We start from the raw sequence: 17129 nt of genomic DNA, 5'->3' as shown, positions 1-17129 counted from the left end.
TTCCCCCCCGCTCTTCCCCCCCCGCTCTTCCCCCCCGCTCTTCCCCCCCGCTCTTCCCCCCCGCTCTTCCCCCCCGCTCTTCCCCCCCGCTCTTCCCCCCCGCTCTTCCCCCCCGCTCTTCCCCCCCGCTCTTCCCCCCCGCTCTTCCCCCCCGCTCTTCCCCCCCGCTCTTCCCCCCCGCTCTTCCCCCCCGCTCTTCCCCCCGCTCTTCCCCCCCCCATCCCCCCCCCGCTCTTCCTCCCCCATCCCCCCCCCGCTCTTCCCCCCCCCATCCCCCCCCCGCTCTTCCCCCCCCCCATCCCCCCCCCCGCTCTTCCCCCCCCCATCCCCCCCCCGCTCTTCCCCCCCCCCATCCCCCCCCCGCTCTTCCCCCCCCCCATCCCCCCCCGCTCTTCCCCCCCCCCCATCCCCCCCGCTCTTCCCCCCATCCCCCCCCCCGGGCTCCTCCCTCATCCCCTCCTCCCCTCCGCCATCCCCTCCTCCCCTCCGCCGGCTCCTCCCCCATCCCCTTCCTGCTCCTCCCCCACCCCCCCGGCTCCTCCCCCACCCCCCGAGCTTTGCCCCCCCTCCCCATACCCCCCTAGCTTTGCCCCCCTCCCCCCATACCCCCCTAGCTTTGCCCCCCTCCCCCTAGCTTTGCCCCCCTCCCCCTAGCTTTGCCCCCCCGAGATCCCCCCTGCTGACCTCTCCCATTCTCTCTCCCTGCAGGGGTCAGGTGAGGCTCGTTCACGGCGGGGGCTCGACTGGTCTCCAGTTAGTCCAGTCCTACTCCGATTCCGATGAGGACAGCGACAGCGCCTGGGATGGATGCCTGGGAGACCGTTACCACCCACCAGGTACGATGCATGCGCGGTCCGCGATGGGCGTCAGCCCTGTTTTCGTTAAGCGTCACGCGGGAGCCAGTCGCTGACTGTTGCCAGGCAGAAAACTTCCCCTGGCCAGCCCGCCGGTTGCCGGTGATCCACTCGAACCGACCCACTCCCAACGCTGGTTCCTCAGATCCACTCGGTGCCGTGGAGTGCGGCTTCTCCTTTGCCAAAACACTAACGCCTGGGAACATGGTGTCCTGGCAAAGCAGACGGGTTCAACATCGAGTCTCCTGGGTTTCCTCCCACAAGTCCTGAAAGACGTGCTTGTTAGGTGAATTGGACATTCTGAATTCTCCCTCTGTGTACCCGAACAGGCGCCAGAATGTGGCGACTAGGGGCTTTTCACAGTAACTTCATTGCAGTGTTAATTGATATTTGGATCTGTTTATTGTCACGTGTACTGAGGTACAGTGAAAAGTATTTTTCTGCGAGCAGCTCAACAGATCATTAAGTACGTGGGAAGAAAAGGGAATAAAAGAAAATACATAATAGGGCAACACAACATATACAATGTAACTACACAAACACTGGCATCGGATGAAGCATACAGGGTGTAGTGTTAATGAGGTCAGTCCATAAGAGGGTCGTTTAGGAGTCTGGTAACAGCGGGGAAGAAGCTGTTTTTGAGTCTGTTCGTGCGTGTTCTCAGACTTCTGTATCTCCTGCCCGATGGAAGAAGTTGGAAGAGTGAGTAAGCCGGGTGGGAGGGGTCTTTGATTATGCTGCCCGCTTTCCCCAGGCAGCGGGAGGTGTAGATGGAGTCAGTGGATGGGAGGCAGGTTCGTGTGATGGACTGGGCGGTGTTCACGACTCTCTGAAGTTTCTTGCGGTCCTGGGCCGAGCAGTTGCCATACCAGGCTGTGATGCTGCCTGATAGGATGCTTTCTATGGTGCATCTGTAAAAGTTCGTAAGGGTTAATGCGGGCATGCCTTAGTTTCCTGAGGAAGTACAGGCGTTGTTGTGCTTTCCTGGTGGTAGCGCACGCCTCTCCCTAACCGTGTCTGCCGCTGCTGTCTTGTCTTTCAGTCGACATGGCTCCCGACACCCGCGAGATCGACGTCAGCGAAATCAAGACGCAGATCCAGCTGGCTACCGGTACGGTGGCCCCTAACACCACCCGCAACATCGCCCAGCTCCTGCGGCAGGTAAGGACCCGCCTCCCGGCCCCTACCCCATGCGCTCTCGGCCGCACTCTCCTGCCTTCAACTCCCCACGGCTCGCAGGTGGCATCACATGCGGACTTGGCAATGCTGCATGTGCTTCCCACTGATGCGATTGTAAAACACCCGACGTACCTGTATGAACCAGTCACTAGGTTCGTAACTTTTTTAACACGAGTAACCTTATATGATGTCCAGTATTATCCCCCCCCCCCCCCGGGTTAAGTGGTGTTGCAGAGCTAAGGCGGGAGCCTGGATGGGGTGCTCTTTCGCAGGACCGGGTGCAGACTCGATGGACCGAGTGGCCTCGTTCGGCACTCTACGAATTCTACTTCAGCGAGCGAGGCTCTTCCTTTGAATTCCGAGGTCGGGACACTCCTGCCAGGCTCCTCCCCGAAAGAATCACACAGGAGGCAATCGATGACGGCGGGCAGGCAGATCGCTGTCCCTGACTGATCCACGATTAGCCAACGGAACCGACCTCCCCAGGGCTGGTTAGTACGAGCCACTCGGCGCCGCCGACTCTGTATTCTATACTCCAGAATCTTCTGGCATTTTGAAACACTGAACTGCATCCGCTCTCTCTTCCGCTCCTCTCTCTTCCGCTCCTCTCTCTTCCGCTCCTCTCTCTTCCGCTCCTCTCTCTTCCGCTCCTCTCTCTTCCGCTCCTCTCTCTTCCGCTCCTCTCTCTTCCGCTCCTCTCTCTTCCGCTCCTCTCTCTTCCGCTCCTCTCTCTTCCGCTCCTCTCTCTTCCGCTCCTCTCTCTTCCGCTCCTCTCTCTTCCGCTCCTCTCTCTTCCGCTCCTCTCTCTTCCGCTCCTCTCTCTTCCGCTCCTCTCTCTTCCGCTCCTCTCTCTTCCGCTCCTCTCTCTTCCGCTCCTCTCTCTTCCGCTCCTCTCTCTTCCGCTCCTCTCTCTTCCGCTCCTCTCTCTTCCGCTCCTCTCTCTTCCGCTCCTCTCTCTTCCGCTCCTCTCTCTTCGCTCCTCTCTCTTCCGCTCCTCTCTCTTCCGCTCCTCTCTCTTCCGCTCCTCTCTCTTCCGCTCCTCTCTCTTCCGCTCCTCTCTCTTCCGCTCCTCTCTCTTCCGCTCCTCTCTCTTCCGCTCCTCTCTCTTCCGCTCCTCTCTCTTCCGCTCCTCTCTCTTCCGCTCCTCTCTCTTCCGCTCCTCTCTCTTCCGCTCCTCTCTCTTCCGCTCCTCTCTCTTCCGCTCCTCTCTCTTCCGCTCCTCTCTCTTCCGCTCCTCTCTCTTCCGCTCCTCTCTCTTCCGCTCCTCTCTCTTCCGCTCCTCTCTCTTCCGCTCCTCTCTCTTCCGCTCCTCTCTCTTCCGCTCCTCTCTCTTCCGCTCCTCTCTCTTCCGCTCCTCTCTCTTCCGCTCCTCTCTCTTCCGCTCCTCTCTCTTCCGCTCCTCTCTCTTCCGCTCCTCTCTCTTCCGCTCCTCTCTCTTCCGCTCCTCTCTCTTCCGCTCCTCTCTCTTCCGCTCCTCTCTCTTCCGCTCCTCTCTCTTCCGCTCCTCTCTCTTCCGCTCCTCTCTCTTCCGCTCCTCTCTCTTCCGCTCCTCTCTCTTCCGCTCCTCTCTCTTCCGCTCCTCTCTCTTCCGCTCCTCTCTCTTCCGCTCCTCTCTCTTCCGCTCCTCTCTCTTCCGCTCCTCTCTCTTCCGCTCCTCTCTCTTCCGCTCCTCTCTCTTCCGCTCCTCTCTCTTCCGCTCCTCTCTCTTCCGCTCCTCTCTCTTCCGCTCCTCTCTCTTCCGCTCCTCTCTCTTCCGCTCCTCTCTCTTCCGCTCCTCTCTCTTCCGCTCCTCTCTCTTCCGCTCCTCTCTCTTCCGCTCCTCTCTCTTCCGCTCCTCTCTCTTCCGCTCCTCTCTCTTCCGCTCCTCTCTCTTCCGCTCCTCTCTCTTCCGCTCCTCTCTCTTCCGCTCCTCTCTCTTCCGCTCCTCTCTCTTCCGCTCCTCTCTCTTCCGCTCCTCTCTCTTCCGCTCCTCTCTCTTCCGCTCCTCTCTCTTCCGCTCCTCTCTCTTCCGCTCCTCTCTCTTCCGCTCCTCTCTCTTCCGCTCCTCTCTCTTCCGCTCCTCTCTCTTCCGCTCCTCTCTCTTCCGCTCCTCTCTCTTCCGCTCCTCTCTCTTCCGCTCCTCTCTCTTCCGCTCCTCTCTCTTCCGCTCCTCTCTCTTCCGCTCCTCTCTCTTCCGCTCCTCTCTCTTCCGCTCCTCTCTCTTCCGCTCCTCTCTCTTCCGCTCCTCTCTCTTCCGCTCCTCTCTCTTCCGCTCCTCTCTCTTCCGCTCCTCTCTCTTCCGCTCCTCTCTCTTCCGCTCCTCTCTCTTCCGCTCCTCTCTCTTCCGCTCCTCTCTCTTCCGCTCCTCTCTCTTCCGCTCCTCTCTCTTCCGCTCCTCTCTCTTCCGCTCCTCTCTCTTCCGCTCCTCTCTCTTCCGCTCCTCTCTCTTCCGCTCCTCTCTCTTCCGCTCCTCTCTCTTCCGCTCCTCTCTCTTCCGCTCCTCTCTCTTCCGCTCCTCTCTCTTCCGCTCCTCTCTCTTCCGCTCCTCTCTCTTCCGCTCCTCTCTCTTCCGCTCCTCTCTCTTCCGCTCCTCTCTCTTCCGCTCCTCTCTCTTCCGCTCCTCTCTCTTCCGCTCCTCTCTCTTCCGCTCCTCTCTCTTCCGCTCCTCTCTCTTCCGCTCCTCTCTCTTCCGCTCCTCTCTCTTCCGCTCCTCTCTCTTCCGCTCCTCTCTCTTCCGCTCCTCTCTCTTCCGCTCCTCTCTCTTCCGCTCCTCTCTCTTCCGCTCCTCTCTCTTCCGCTCCTCTCTCTTCCGCTCCTCTCTCTTCCGCTCCTCTCTCTTCCGCTCCTCTCTCTTCCGCTCCTCTCTCTTCCGCTCCTCTCTCTTCCGCTCCTCTCTCTTCCGCTCCTCTCTCTTCCGCTCCTCTCTCTTCCGCTCCTCTCTCTTCCGCTCCTCTCTCTTCCGCTCCTCTCTCTTCCGCTCCTCTCTCTTCCGCTCCTCTCTCTTCCGCTCCTCTCTCTTCCGCTCCTCTCTCTTCCGCTCCTCTCTCTTCCGCTCCTCTCTCTTCCGCTCCTCTCTCTTCCGCTCCTCTCTCTTCCGCTCCTCTCTCTTCCGCTCCTCTCTCTTCCGCTCCTCTCTCTTCCGCTCTCTCTCTTCCGCTCTCTCTCTTCCGCTCTCTCTCTTCCGCTCTCTCTCTTCCGCTCTCTCTCTTCCGCTCTCTCTCTCTCCCGCTCTCTCTCTCTCCCGCTCTCTCTCTCTCCCGCTCTCTCTCTCTCCCGCTCTCTCTCTCTCCCGCTCTCTCTCTCTCCCGCTCTCTCTCTCTCCCGCTCTCTCTCTCTCCCGCTCTCTCTCTCTCCCGCTCTCTCTCTCTCCCGCTCTCTCTCTCTCCCGCTCTCTCTCTCTCCCGTCTCTCTCTCTCTCCCGCTCTCTCTCTCTCCCGCTCTCTCTCTCTCCCGCTCTCTCTCTCTCCCGCTCTCTCTCTCTCCCGCTCTCTCTCTCTCCCGCTCTCTCTCTCTCCCGCTCTCTCTCTCTCCCGCTCTCTCTCTCTCCCGCTCTCTCTCTCTCCCGCTCTCTCTCTCTCCCGCTCTCTCTCTCTCCCGCTCTCTCTCTCTCCCGCTCTCTCTCTCTCCCGCTCTCTCTCTCTCCCGCTCTCTCTCTCTCCCGCTCTCTCTCTCTCCCGCTCTCTCTCTCTCCCGCTCTCTCTCTCTCCCGCTCTCTCTCTCTCCCGCTCTCTCTCTCTCCCGCTCTCTCTCTCTCTCTCTCCCGCTCTCTCTCTCTCTCTCTCTTCCGCTCTCTCTCTCTCTCTTCCGCTCTCTCTCTCTCTCTCTCTTCCGCTCTCTCTCTCTCTCTTCCGCTCTCTCTCTCTCTCTTCCGCTCTCTCTCTCTCTCTTCCGCTCTCTCTCTCTCTCTCTCTCTCTCTCTCTTCCGCTCTCTCTCTTCCGCTCTCTCTCTCTCTCTTCCGCTCTCTCTCTCTCTCTCTCTCTTCCGCTCTCTCTCTCTCTCTTCCGCTCTCTCTCTCTCTCTCTCTCTTCCGCTCTCTCTCTCTCTCTTCCGCTCTCTCTCTCTCTCTCTCCCGCTCTCTCTCTCTCTCTCTCCCGCGCTCTCTCTCTCTCTCTTCCGCTCTCTCTCTCTCTCTTCCGCTCTCTCTCTCTCTCTCTCTTCCGCTCTCTCTCTCTCTCTTCCGCTCTCTCTCTCTCTCTCTCTCTCTCTCTTCCGCTCTCTCTCTCTCTCTTCCGCTCTCTCTCTCTCTCTCTCTCTTCCGCTCTCTCTCTCTCTCTTCCGCTCTCTCTCTCTCTCTCTCTCTTCCGCTCTCTCTCTCTCTCTCTCTCTCTCTCTCTTCCGCTCTCTCTCTCTCTCTCTCTCTTCCGCTCTCTCTCTCTCTCTCTCTCTCTTCCGCTCTCTCTCTCTCTCTCTTTCGCTCTCTCTCTCTCTCTCTCTTTCGCTCTCTCTCTCTCTCTCTCTTTCGCTCTCTCTCTCCCGCTCTCTCTCTCTCCCGCTCTCTCTCTCCTCCCCGCTCTCTCTCTCTCCCGCTCTCTCTCTCTCCCGCTCTCTCTCTCTCGCGCGCTCTCTCTCTCTCGCGCTCTCTCTCTCTCCCGCTCTCTCTCTCTCCCGCTCTCTCTCTCTCCCGCTCTCTCTCTCTCCCGCTCTCTCTCTCTCCCGCTCTCTCTCTCTCCCGCTCTCTCTCTCTCCCGCTCTCTCTCTCTCCCGCTCTCTCTCTCTCCCGCTCTCTCTCTCTCCCGCTCTCTCTCTCTCCCGCTCTCTCTCTCTCCCGCTCTCTCTCTCTCCCGCTCTCTCTCTCTCCCGCTCTCTCTCTCTCTCTCTCTCCCGCTCTCTCTCTCTCTCTCTCCCGCTCTCTCTCTCTCTCTCTCCCGCTCTCTCTCTCTCTCTCTCTCTCTCTCTCTCTCTCTCCCGCTCTCTCCCGCTCTCTCTCTCTCTCTCTCCCCGCTCTCTCTCTCTCTCTCTCCCGCTCTCTCTCTCTCTCTCTTCCGCTCTCTCTCTCTCTCTCTTCCGCTCTCTCTCTCTCTCTCTTCCGCTCTCTCTCTCTCTCTTCCGCTCTCTCTCTCTTCCGCTCTCTCTCTCTCTCTCTTCCGCTCTCTCTCTCTCTCTCTCTCTTTCGCTCTCTCTCTCTTCCGCTCTCTCTCTTTCGCCCGCCCTCCCTCTGGCACTCCCCACTCCCTGCTCTCCCCCCCCTTCGCCCCCCCTGCTCTTCCCCCCCCCTGCCCTCTCTCTCCCCCCGCTCTCTCCCCCCGCTCTCTCCCCCCGCTCTCTCCCCCCGCTCTCTCCCCCGCTCTCTCCCCCCGCTCTCTCCCCCCGCTCTCTCCCCCGCTCTCTCCCCCCGCTCTCTCCCCCCGCTCTCTCCCCCGCTCTCTCCCCCCGCCTCTCCCCCCGCTCTCTCCCCCCGCTCTCTCCCCCCGCTCTCTCCCCCCGCTCTCTCCCCCCGCTCTCTCCCCCCGCTCTCTCCCCCCGCTCTCTCCCCCCGCTCTCTCCCCCCGCTCTCTCCCCCCGCTCTCTCCCCCCGCTCTCTCCCCCCGCTCTCTCCCCCCGCTCTCTCCCCCCGCTCTCTCCCCCCGCTCTCTCCCCCCCGCTCTCTCCCCCCGCTCTCTCCCCCCGCTCTCTCCCCCCGCTCTCTCCCCCCGCTCTCTCCCCCCGCTCTCTCCCCCCGCTCTCTCCCCCCGCTCTCTCCCCCCGCTCTCTCCCCCCGCTCTCTCCCCCCGCTCTCTCCCCCCGCTCTCTCCCCCCCGCTCTCTCCCCCCGCTCTCTCCCCCCGCTCTCTCCCCCCGCTCTCTCCCCCCGCTCTCTCCCCCCGCTCTCTCCCCCCGCTCTCTCCCCCCGCTCTCTCCCCCCGCTCTCTCCCCCCGCTCTCTCCCCCCGCTCTCTCCCCCCGCTCTCTCCCCCCGCTCTCTCCCCCCGCTCTCTCCCCCCGCTCTCTCCCCCCGCTCTCTCCCCCCGCTCTCTCCCCCCGCTCTCTCCCCCCGCTCTCTCCCCCCGCTCTCTCCCCCCGCTCTCCCCCCCCCCGCTCTCCCCCCCGCTCTCCCCCCCCGCTCTCCCACCCGCTCTCTCCCCCCGCTCTCTCCCCCCGCTCTCTCCCCCCGCTCTCTCCCCCCGCTCTCTCCCCCCGCTCTCCCCCCGCTCTCCCCCCCCGCTCTCCCCCCCGCTCTCCCCCCCGCTCTCCCCCCCGCTCTCCCCCCCCCGCTCCCCCCCCCGCTCTCCCCCCCCCGCTCTCCCCCCCCGCTCCCCCCCCCCGCTCTCCCCCCCCCCGCTCTCCCCCCCGCTCTCCCCCCCCGCTCTCCCCCCCCGCTCTCCACCCCCGCTCTCCACCCCCGCTCTCCCCCCCCCGCTCTCCCCCCCCGCTCTTCCCCCCCCGCTCCCGCTCATTTTGTCATTCATACCGCGCCCAACGGTTACCACTTCTGTTTGTCCGATGAGCTTCTCCCACTCGGCTGCCCCTTGCTGTTTCATGGCTCCACCCAAACTGATTCTGCATCGTTACCCTTCGAGCTAAGATTCTCTCTCACTGATGCGTCCCTTATTAACGGCGCTACCCCACCGCCTATTCCTTTTTGCCTGTCTTTCCAAAAGGACGAATATCCTTGAATATTGAGTTTCCAGTTTTGGTCACCTTGTAACCACCTCTGCAGTAGGGCAACGGAATCATACCCATTTCCCCCGGCCTTAAAATCCTTTACCTTGTTTCGAAGGCTGAGTTCGTTCGGACTGCCCTGAACGTAGTCTTTTTTTTAAGAGATCACTTTCGCTTCATCCGTCTTTGGGTTTTGCCAACCTACTCCCTGTTACCGTTTGCTGCTCTCTAATCCTCGCTCCCCCTCTCTGGCTCATCCAAGCTTTTACAATCCTTTTATTGCAACACAGGCTCGCAAAAGCCTGGCTGTCTTGTAAACCAGGATTTTAAAAAATAACCATTGCTGCAGCAGCCAAACATACTCGAACCCAGGCTTTGAGAGTAATTCCACGCAAATAAACGCGATACAGTATATTAAAACAAACTTTATTTTTAACACATTTATTGTACCACCTTAACATCACAAATATAGCTTACAGTTATCAGCTAAACAATGCTTAACTTTCACTTTTAACTGGTGCCTTTATCTCCAATCAAGCCAAACCCATCCCCGGTCGAAAGCCACTTTAAATGCAGTTAGCAAATACCTGAGTTTCTCCTGAAAGACGGCTTGGAGAGAGAGATCCTGTGAGAGATCCTGATCCTGCAGGTTCTTGTCTGTGTCAGACCACTGCTTAACTTGACGGCCTTTCGCAGAAGCTTCCTGTTCAGCCCCCAGCCAAAAGTGTTGCATGCTCGAAAATGACAGCTTCAGCCGTGGCTCCTCGCGTTAATAAATCATCTTTGTCCGGAGCAGGGACAGAGGGGGGTTAGGGTTGCCTAATCAGTGTGGGTACTACTGGACTGCCAATGTGGCGATGGTGAGGGGCTGTTTAGCACACTGGGCTAAGTCGCTGCTTTGAAAGCAGACCAAGGCAGGCCAGCAGCACGGTTCAATTCCCGTACCAGCCTCCCCGAACAGGAGCCGGAATGTGGCGACTAGGGGCTTTTCACAGTAACTTCATTTGAAGCCTACTTGTGACAATAAGCGATTTTCATTCATACGCAAGTGGGTAATGGAGGGGGAGGGGGCGGCGTGGAAGAGGCTGGAGATGGCGTCCTGTGTGGGCACGAGCCTGGGACGTTTGCGAGCCTTGGGGCGCTGGAGGAAAAATGCAGGAGGAGGAGGAGGTCTCGGTGGAGGAGCTGAAAGGTAAATGGGAGGAGGAGCTGGGGGAGGAGATAGACGAGGGTACGTGGGCGGACGCCCTGGGTAGGGTAAATTCTTCCTCTTGCGCCAGGCTTAGCCTGATACAATTTAAGGTTCTGCACAGGGCGCACATGACTGGGGCAAGGCTGAGTCGGTTTTGTTGAGGAGAGGACCAGTGTGTGAGGTGTTCGGGGAGCCCAGCAAATGACACCCACATGTTCTGGGCGTGCCCAGCGCTGGATGGGTTCTGGAGGGGTATTGCGAGGACGGTGTCTAAGGTGGTAAACACCCGGGTTAAGCCGAGTTGGGGGCTCGCACTATTTGGGGTATCGGACAAGCCGGGAGTGCAGGAGGCGAAAGAGGCCGGTATTCTGGCCTTTGCGTCCCTGGTAGCCCGGCGAAGGATTCTCCTTCAGTGGAAAGATACGAGGCCCCCAAGCGTGGAATCCTGGATCAGCGACATGGCAGGGTTCATTAAACTGGAGAGGGTGAAATTTGCCTTAAGAGGATCTGTGCAAGGGTTCTTCAGGCGGTGGCAACCGTTGCTAGACTTTCTAGCGGAGCGTTAGGAGGTGGTCAGCAGCAGCAACCCAGAGGGGGGATCTTTGTGTTTACTACTGTTTATTATCGTTTAATGGGGGGCTTGTATATTGGGGGAATACGTGACATAGCTGTAAGATGTTTATTTATGTGTTCTTTGTTTTTTCTTATTTCTGTAAGGGGGTTGTTGAAAATACGTAAAAATTTGAATAAAATATATTTTTAAAAATCATCTTTGTCCCGCTCAAATCCCATGACCTGAATCCTTTAAGTCTTTAAACACAATGTCTCGAATTATCCACCCCTGAGAAATCTTAAAGAAAACCCGTTGGGCCTCGTAAACGTGAGCGTGGCTCGCAATAACGATGATCTCACAATTTGCGGCATCTTAATTGCACCTCCTGCAGGCACAGTGTCTGCCTCTCTTCCTTCCTGCTCATTGGCAAACCCACTTTGGACTGCCGTCAATGACCTCTTTCCCCATCGTTGCCGTCTGTAACTTCACACCCAGTTGAGAGGGAAAGCCGTCCCCAAAGCTTTCTCCCCTTACACCCGTCCAGGGCGATACACCCACCAGGCCGGACCGCAAACCCTTGCAACAACTTGCACCAGAGTGGCTGCATGAGGGGAGGAGGGGGGGGGGGGGGGGGGCGGTGTTGACCAGAGCGACGGGTTAGGCAACCCGTAATAGGCCCCCAAAATAAAACGTCTGCTGCTGGGGTGCCATTCTGCCATCGGGCAGCACTTATTGAACAACCCCAAGTGCGCCGAGTACACTCAACAGGCAAGGGAAGATCGTGGGCCCCTTTACACGAGGTTCGTGGCGATGTCGACACGCGCATTCGTACAGAGGGCCCCGTCCTACGTGGTTTCCGATTCCCCAGGGAAATGCCAATCCTTACTCCGAACGTAACTCCGCGGCAGAGCTAAGCTGCCGATCCAGTGTGAATTGTAGCGGGAGTTTGTCCCGGGCGCATTGGGAGGCAGGAAGCCCGAGATTGAGGGTATTCCGGTCCTCCTTCCGCTGTTGGTGATGTGGAATTTTGTGTTTGTTCTGACAGAGGGAACACGGCCTGTGCTGTAACGGAGCTTTCTCGCACGGAGAATGTTCCCGTGTAACGTCACAGTGAGTATGGGATCGTCCCTACCCACCCCCAACCGTGCCCCGCCCAGCACGCTCCCCCCTACCCACCCCCAAACGTGCCCCGCCCAGCACGCTCCCCCCTACCCACCCCCAACTGTGCCCCACCCAGCACGCTCCCCCTACCCACCCCCAACTGTGCCCCACCCAGCACGCTCCCCCTACCCACCCCCAACTGTGCATCACCCAGCACGCTCCCCCTACCCACCCCCAACTGTGCCCCACCCAGCACGCTCCCCCTACCCACCCCCAACTGTGCATCACCCAGCACGCTCCCCCCTACCCACCCCCAACTGTGCCCCGCCCAGCACGCTCCCCCTACCCTCCCCCAACTGTGCCCCACCCAGCACGCTCCCCCTACCCACCCCCAACTGTGCATCACCCAGCACGCTCCCCCTACCCACCCCCAACTGTGCCCCACCCAGCACGCTCCCCCTACCCACCCCCAACTGTGCCCCGCCCAGCACGCTCCCCCTACCCACCCCCAACTGTGCCCCGCCCACCACGCTCCCCCCTACCCACCCCCAACTGTGCCTCGCCCAGCACGCTCCCCCTACCCACCCCCAACTGTGCCCCGCCCAGCACGCTCCCCCTACCCACCCCCAACTGTGCCCCACCCAGCACACTCCCCCTACCCTCCCCCAACTGTGCCCCGCCCAGCACGCTCCCCCTACCCTCTCCCAACTGTGCCCCACCCAGCACGCTCCCCCTACCCACCCCCAACTGTGCCCCGCCCAGCACGCTCCCCCTACCCACCCCCAACTCTGCATCACCCAGCACGCTCCCCCTACCTACCCCCAACTGTGCATCACCCGGCACGCTCCCCCTACCCACCCCCAACTGTGCCCCACCCAGCACGCTCCCCTACCCACCCCCAACTGTGCATCACCCAGCACGCTCCCCCTACCCACCCCCAACTGTGCCCCGCCCAGCACGCTCCCCCTACCCACCCCCAACTGTGCCCCGCCCAGCACGCTCCCCCTACCCACCCCCAACCGTGCCCCGCCCAGCACGCTCCCCCTACCCACCCCCAACTGTGCATCACCCAGCACGCTCCCCCTACCCACCCCCAACTGTGCATCACCCAGCACGCTCCCCCTACCCACCCCCAACTGTGCATCACCCAGCACGCTCCCCCTACCCACCCCCAACTGTCCATCACCCAGCACGCTCCCCCTACCCACACCCAACTGTGCATCACCCAGCACGCTCCCCCTACCCACCCCCAACTGTGCATCACCCAGCACGCTCCCCCTACCCACCCCCAACTGTGCATCACCCAGCACGCTCCCCCTACCCACCCCCAACTGTGCATCACCCAGCACGCTCCCCCTACCCACCCCCAACTGTGCATCACCCAGCACGCTCCCCCTACCCACCCCCAACTGTGCCCCGCCCAGCACGCTCCCCCTACCCACCCCCAACTGTGCATCACCCAGCACGCTCCCCCTACCCACCCCCAACTGTGCCCCGCCCAGCACGCTCCCCCTACCCACCCCCAAATGTGCCCTGCCCAGCACGCTCCCCCTACCCACCCCCAACTGTGCATCACCCAGCAGGCTCCCCCTACCCACCCCCAACTGTGCATCACCCAGCACGCTCCCCCTACCCACCCCCAACTGTGCATCACCCAGCACGCTCCCCCTACCCACCCCCAACTGTGCATCACCCAGCACGCTCCCCCCTACCCACCCCCAACTGTGCCCCGCCCAGCACGCTCCCCCTACCCACCCCAACTGTGCATCACCCAGCACGCTCCGCCTACCCACCCCCAACTGTGCCCCGCCCAGCACGCTCCCCCTACCCACCCCCAACTGTGCATCACCCAGCACGCTCCCCCTACCCACCCGCAACTGTGCCCCACCCAGCACGCTCCGCCTACCCACCCCCAACTGTGCATCACCCAGCACGCTCCCCCCTACCCACCCCCAACTGTGCCCCGCCCAGCACGCTCCCCCTACCCACCCCCAACTGTGCATCACCCAGCACGCTCCCCCTACCCACCCCCAACTGTGCATCACCCAGCACGCTCCCCCTACCCACCCGCAACTGTGCCCCACCCAGCACGCTCCGCCTACCCACCCCCAACTGTGCATCTTCCAGCACGCTCCCCCTACCCACCCCCAACTGTGCATCACCCAGCACGCTCCCCCTACCCACCCCCAACTGTGCATCACCCAGCACGCTCCCCCTACCCACCCGCAACTGTGCCCCACCCAGCACGCTCCGCCTACCCACCCCCAACTGTGCATCACCCAGCACACTCCCCCTACCCACCCCCAACTGTGCCCCACCCAGCACGCTCCCCCTACCCACCCCCAACTGTGCCCCACCCAGCACGCTCCCCCTACCCACCCCCAACTGTGCATCACCCAGCACGCTCCCCCTACCCACCCCCAACTGTGCATCACCCAGCACGCTCCCCCTACCCACCCCCAACTGTGCATCACCCAGCACGCTCCCCCTACCCACCCCCAACTGTGCCCCGCCCAGCATGCTCCCCCTACCCACCCGCAACTGTGCATCACCCAGCACGCTCCGCCTACCCACCCCCAACTGTGCCCCGCCCAGCACGCTCCCCCTACCCACCCCCAACTGTGCATCACCCAGCACGCTCCCCCTGCCCACCCCCAACTGTGCATCACCCAACACGCTCCCCCTACCCACCCCCAACTGTGCCCCTCCCAGCACACTCCCCCTACCCACCCCCAACTGTGCCCCGCCCAGCACGCTCCCCCTACCCACCCCCAACTGTGCATCACCCAGCACGCTCCTCCTACCCACCCCCAACTGTGCCCCGCCCAGCACGCTCCCCTACCCACGCCCAACTGTGCCCTGCCCAGCACGCTCCCCCTACCCACCCCCAACTGTGCCCCGCCCAGCACGCTCCCACTACCCACGCCCAACTGTGCCCCGCCCAGCACGCTCCCCCTACCCACCCCCAACTGTGCCCCGCCCAGCACGCTCCCCCTACCCACCCCCAACTGTGCCCCGCCCAGCACGCTCCCCCTACCCACCCCCAACTGTGCTTCACCCAGCACGCTCCACCCACCCACCCCCAACTGTGCCCCACCCAGCACGCTCCCCCTACCCACCCCCAACTGTGCCCCGCCCAGCACGCTCCCACTACCCACGCCCAACTGTGCCCCGCCCAGCACGCTCCCCCTACCCACCCCCAACTGTGCCCCGCCCAGCACGCTCCCCCTACCCACCCCCAACTGTGCTTCACCCAGCACGCTCCACCCACCCACCCCCAACTGTGCCCCACCCAGCACGCTCCCCCTACCCACCCCCAACTGTGCTCCACCCAGCACGCTCCCCCTACCCACCCCCAACTGTGCCCCACCCAGCACGCTCCCCCTACCCACCCCCAACTGTGCCCCACCCAGCACGCTCCTCCTACCTTCCCCCAACTGTGCATCACCCAGCACGCTCCCCCAACCCACCCCCAACTGTGCATCACCCAGCACGCTCCCCCTACCCACCCCCAACTGTGCATCTCCCAGCACGCTCCCCCTACCCACCCCCAACTGTGCATCACCCAGCACGCTCCCCCTACCCACCCCCAACTGTGCATCACCCAGCACGCTCCCCCTACCCACCCCCAACTGTGCCCCACCCAGCACGCTCCCCCTACCCACCCCCAACTGTGCCCCGCCCAGCACGCTCCCCCTACCCACCCCCAACTGTGCATCACCCAGCACGCTCCCCCTACCCACCCCCAACTGTGCCCCGCCCAGCACGCTCCCCCTACCCACCCCCAACTGTGCCCCACCCAGCACGCTCCCCCTACCCACCCCCAACTGTGCCCCGCCCAGCACGCCCCCTACCCACCCCCAACTGTGCCCCGCCCAGCATGCTCCCCCCTACCCACCCCCAACTGTGCCCCGCCCAGCACCCTCCCCCTACCCACCCCCAACTGTGCCCCGCCCAGCACGCTCCCCCTACCCACCCCCAACTGTGCCCCACCCAGCACGCTCCCCCTACCCACCCCCAACTGTGCATCACCCAGCACGCTCCCCCTACCCACACCCAACTGTGCATCACCCAGCAAGCTCCCCCTACCCTCCCCCAACTGTGCATCACCCAGCACGCTCCCCCTACCCACCCCCAACTGTGCATCACCCAGCACGCTCCCCCTACCAACCCCCAACTGTGCATCACCCAGCAAGCTCCCCCTACCCACCCCCAACTGTGCCCTGCCCAGCACGCTCCCCCTACCCACCCCCAACTGTGCATCACCCAGCACGCTACCCCTACCCACCCCCAACTGTGCCCCACCCAGCACGCTCCCCCTACCCACCCCCAACTGTGCCCCGCCCAGCATGCTCCCCCTACCCACCCCCAACTGTGCATCACCCAGCACGCTCCCCCTACCCACCCCCAACTGTGCATCACCCAGCACGCTCCCCCTACCCACCCCCAACTGTGACCCGCCCAGCACGCTCCCCCTACCCACCCCCAACTGTGCATCACCCAGCACGCTCCCCCTACCCACCCGCAACTGTGCATCACCCAGCACGCTCTCCCTACCCACCCCCAACTGTGCATCACCCAGCACGCTCCCCCTACCCACCCCCAACTGTGCATCACCCAGCACGCTCCCCCTACCCACCCCCAACTGTGCCCCGCCCAGCACGCTCCCCCTACCCACCCCCAACTGTGCCCCGCCCAGCACGCTCCCCCTACCCACCCCCAACCGTGCCCCGCCCAGCACGCTCCCCCTACCCACCCCCAACTGTGCATCACCCAGCACGCTCCCCCTACCCACCCCCAACTGTGCATCACCCAGCACGCTCCCCCTACCCACCCCCAACTGTGCATCACCCAGCACGCTCCCCCTACCCACACCCAATTGTGCATCACCCAGCACGCTCCCCCTACCCACCCCCAACTGTGCATCACCCAGCACGCTCCCCCTACCCACCCCCAACTGTGCATCACCCAGCACGCTCCCCCTACCCACCCCCAACTGTGCATCTCCCAGCACGCTCCCCCTACCCACCCCCAACTGTGCATCACCCAGCACGCTCCCCCTACCCACCCCCAACTGTGCATCACCCAGCACGCTCCCCCTACCCACCCCCAACTGTGCATCACCCAGCACGCTCCCCCTACCCACCCCCAACTGTGCCCCGCCCAGCACGCTCCCCCTACCCACCCCCAACTGTGCCCCACCCAGCACGCTCCCCCTACCCACCCCCAACTGTGCATCACCCAGCACGCTCCCCCTACCCACCCCCAACTGTGCCCCGCCCAGCACGCTCCCCCTACCCACCCCAACTGTGCATCACCCAGCACGCTCCGCCTACCCACCCCCAACTGTGCCCCGCCCAGCACTCTCCCCCTACCCACCCCCAACTGTGCCCCACCCAGCACGCTCCGCCTACCCACCCCCAACTGTGCATCACCCAGCACGCTCCCCCCTACCCACCCCCAACTGTGCCCCGCCCAGCACGCTCCCCCTACCCACCCCCAACTGTGCATCACCCAGCACGCTCCCCCTACCCACCCCCAACTGTGCATCTCCCAGCACGCTCCCCCTACCCACCCCCAACTGTGCATCACCCAGCACGCTCCCCCTACCCACCCCCAACTGTGCATCACCCAGCACGCTCCCCCTACCCACCCCCAACTGTGCATCACCCAGCACGCTCCCCCTACCCACC

At 62.8% G+C, this 17129-nt stretch overlaps 1 long non-coding RNA gene across 1 annotated transcript; it reads left to right on the top strand.

The window, feature by feature from the left end:
• The first annotated feature begins 706 nt into the window (after nucleotides 1-706).
• On the top strand, nucleotides 707-11446 carry LOC140399473 (uncharacterized). Its single transcript, XR_011937690.1, has 3 exons — nucleotides 707-836; nucleotides 1897-2015; nucleotides 11381-11446. It is a non-coding gene; the product is annotated as an uncharacterized lncRNA (long non-coding RNA).
• Nucleotides 11447-17129: the final 5683 nt, after the last annotated feature.

Source organism: Scyliorhinus torazame, chromosome 22 (genome assembly GCF_047496885.1).
Source record: "Scyliorhinus torazame isolate Kashiwa2021f chromosome 22, sScyTor2.1, whole genome shotgun sequence".
In the NCBI taxonomy this organism is placed as follows: Eukaryota; Metazoa; Chordata; class Chondrichthyes; order Carcharhiniformes; family Scyliorhinidae; genus Scyliorhinus; species Scyliorhinus torazame.
Note: the sequence above shows the minus strand (reverse complement) of the source record. Positions and strands in the feature narration are given on the sequence as shown.